Source organism: Psammomys obesus, unplaced genomic scaffold, assembly GCF_907164565.1.
Source record: "Psammomys obesus unplaced genomic scaffold, mPsaObe1.curated_primary_1811, whole genome shotgun sequence".
Lineage (NCBI taxonomy): Eukaryota > Metazoa > Chordata > Mammalia > Rodentia > Muridae > Psammomys > Psammomys obesus.
Genome location: NW_026585626.1, coordinates 13681338 through 13684834, shown reverse-complemented (window position 1 = coordinate 13684834; position 3497 = coordinate 13681338). Strand labels below are relative to the sequence as shown.

General features: G+C 39.4%; 1 pseudogene; it reads right to left on the bottom strand.

Moving 5' to 3' along the window:
* Nucleotides 1-381: 381 nt before the first annotated feature.
* On the bottom strand, nt 382-2848 carry LOC129682444 (ADP/ATP translocase 2-like; annotated as a pseudogene).
* Between the last annotated feature and the right edge of the window lie 649 nt (nt 2849-3497).

The window sequence follows — 3497 nt, the reverse complement described above, 5'->3', positions numbered from 1 at the left end:
GAAGTACTTTTACTTCCTTTGAACCTTCCTCTTCTGTCAGTAGAGTCCATGTATTATCATCATCATCATTTTTTTTCCTGGTTTCTCTGCATTCTCTACTTTTTTTTTTTTTTTAGATATTTTTCACTTCTTCAGTTTTTATCATTAGTAGTTACTGAAATAAAAAAATGTAATTTAGTCCAGTCATTATTGTAGTTATGGAAATGTCTTTAAGAGGAAACTGGTGAGATGAACAGTATGGCTTCCCACTTTCCAACTGGTAGATACTTGCCATTGATAAAACAGACAAAAACAGACAATCCTAGAGAATCTGTCCAAAATGTTCAAGATATGGTATATTATGCAACACGTCTGTTTTTGGGGAGAACACGTGGGACATAATTATGTGTACTTCTTGATCTCATCATACAAGACAAGCACAAAGGCACCACCCATGCCTCTGAGAATGTTGGCCTATAAGCCCGCGAAAAAGAACCTTACTTCCTTCATCACTAGTGAGCATCACCTTCCGCCAGCCGTCAAGTGTGCCTGTGGACATATCACTTCCTTTGCATCCTGACCGCATCATCATATGACAGCAAATTGTGTCAAAAGGATAGGAAGTCAGGCCAGCAACAGCTGTGACAGACTGTGCAGTAATCCAGCTGATGAAGATGTGAGTATTCTTGGGATCTGGAAACATTTCCTTTGCAGTGTCATAGATACCAAAGTAAGCAGCTTGGTAGATGATAATGCCCTGTACTGACACATTAAAGCCTTGGTATGGGCTCTTAATCCCATCAGATATGTAGATTTTAACCAAGCAGTCACCAAGGCCTTTAAATTCCCTCTCTGCTTTCCCCACAAGCTGCTAGATGGGTGTGGGCAAAATCAAGAGGGTACACAAAGCATAAGGATGTGGTCCAAGCTGTACCACCTGATGCCAGATGCCCTGCAAAGTAATGTCAAATCTGGGTCATATTGTCCACGAAATCCAGAAAGACCTGCTTGTATTTATCTTTGAAGACAAAGTTGAGAGCCTTGGGTGAGCAAGAATCTGATGACATTGGCTAGGTATTCCTAAGTCATTATTTCAGTATATGTTAAGTGGACATTATGGTGCTTTTGTTGTAGTTTTGTTGTACAGCTTAAGCATAACTATTTTCCCTTTTGACATGTGAACCTGATAAAATTGTTATTGTTCTATTGTAATAAGCTAATGACAGTCTCCTTTAATAAATTTCAATGAAAAAAGAAAGGAAAAGACATGTCTGCTCCTAGGTAAGGTGGAGGATAAAGTTTATTGTAGATATTGGAAAAACCTAGCCAGAGGCAAAGACATCTGGGAGAGGACATGACCCTAAGCTATGTGAGGAGATATGGGAGGGGAAGGGAGAGGGGAGAGAATGGAACCTGGTGCAGCATCAAGGAGGCCCAAAAAAAGGAGGAAGGAAAGGGCCAGGCAATGAAAATGATTTGATTACATAGGGAAGGGTAGTGGGGGAGGGGCTGGAGAAATTCAGGATAGGGGACAGGGTATATCAGCCAAGATGGCCCTGTAACAGGCAGGAACTGAGGGATAAGGGATAAGTGGCAGTTATGCCCACTTTGATATGCTAAGTAGGTACCAAAGTCATTTGTCCCAGGTTTGAAACTTAACATCTTCTTTATGAATTGTTTAGGGACAAAGACCATTTCTTACTCAATTTGTCATAATTATTATCCAAAACATGGTCCTAAAACAATTGATTTTTGAGTCTTCATTGTTTTGTTTTGTTTTGATTTTGGTAAGTGGATTATTCAACAAATAACTTCATTATCTTGCTATTTTTTCTATTCTTAGGAGATCCCACCTCTTGGGAACATGTGGGTATATTGGTAGCACATTATGCTAAGTTAAATAGGTCAGAAACAGAAAGAAAACCAGTTCATGGTGTCACTTATATGAAGTGACAAAAATTTCAAATACACAGGAGAGTTAGGCTAATGCTTACGTAGGTTGGGTGAGTTGGGGATAGGGAGATGTAGGCAAAAGGCAAGCTGCAATTAGGAGGACTGATATAGGTAATATGACTGCATTACGTATGCCAATCCGCAAGAGAATAGATTCTAGGTACTTTTATCACTAAAAATAAAACTAAGCACTACATTATGATACAACATATTGATTTCCTAAACTGTAATAATCACTTCACTATGCATATGGGTTTAAAGCATTATGTTATAGATCTTAAATATATAATAGAATTTATAGTTATTATTGTTGATGTCATACCATATTACCAAGGTTCTAAAATGCAAATTATATACACAACATGTGTACATGTATGCATGTATGTATGTATGTACATGTGTATATTTCTTTAGTAAACACATCTCTGATTTCCCAGCTTTTTTTACTCTGGTTCATGAAGAGTATCTAATATTTTAGAAATATTATGAATATTTAATTCGTAAAAAATGCACTTTTAAAAAAGAAGAAATACCCTTGCAGGAGAGGATGATTTTAAGTAGGAAAAAAAAAAGAGTAGGTTCTGTCAGGAGTCGAGAAAATTGGAAATTATATAATCACCACAATGACCAATGACTGGAAAAGAAATTTTCTTTTCTTTTCTTTTCTTTTCCTTTCTTTCTTTCTTTCTTTCTTTCTTTCTTTCTTTCTTTCTTCCTTCCTTCCTTTTCTTCCTTCCTTCCTTTCTTCTTTCTTTTCTTTTCTTTTTAAAGCACTTATGGAACAAACACAGGTCATTACCCTAGCATCTGCAGTACCATGCTGGGTGATGCTGGGAAGTCTGAAAGAGCCAAAGCATGTTAAAGCCAATGATTTGTGGAGTCTGCCTTTCTGCTTGTGTTTTTCTACAGGCTTCATATGCAGCTCCTACCGTTAAATCTATGAGTCAAGGGATCCTGGAAATGGAGTTCAGCTTTATCCCTGGACCTAAAATATCTGCCTTGGACCAGACAATGAGAATTCAAAGAATGTCTCTAGGGAAAGCCATCCTATTTGAGAGGAATGAACTGCATCATGGAACATGTTTCCGAGGGGAGCTTGAAGGGAACACAGAATACATCTGTCTTGATTGCTTCTGCAAGCTGGATGGGAAAGATGGGAACTGAGCCTGGACAGCAGCAGGGCTACCGTGGCCCATCTGCTTGTGAGCTGGCCAGCCTCTGCTGCAACTTTGCCTGTCCTCACCGCACTCAGAGACCTGCAGGGCTCACTGATGGGAAAGCACCTGGCAGTGCAGGGCTCCTGCGCAGCTGCCTAATGGCTCTACTCTTTCTAGAAATTTCCTATTTGTGCGGGTGGAGTGAGATGGGACAAGTGTACTTGGCTCTATTCAACCCAAACAAGCAATAGTGTGTCAGGGGAGGATGACCAAACAGCACCGTTTCTGTGACATTTTCTCTGATTTCTTGATTGATTTATCTTTTTGGCACTGCCAGTACAGTATGTACACAGAACAGCCTGCAGGTATGTCTCAAGTTTGCTACACACGCGCTTTTGCATGTGCCCA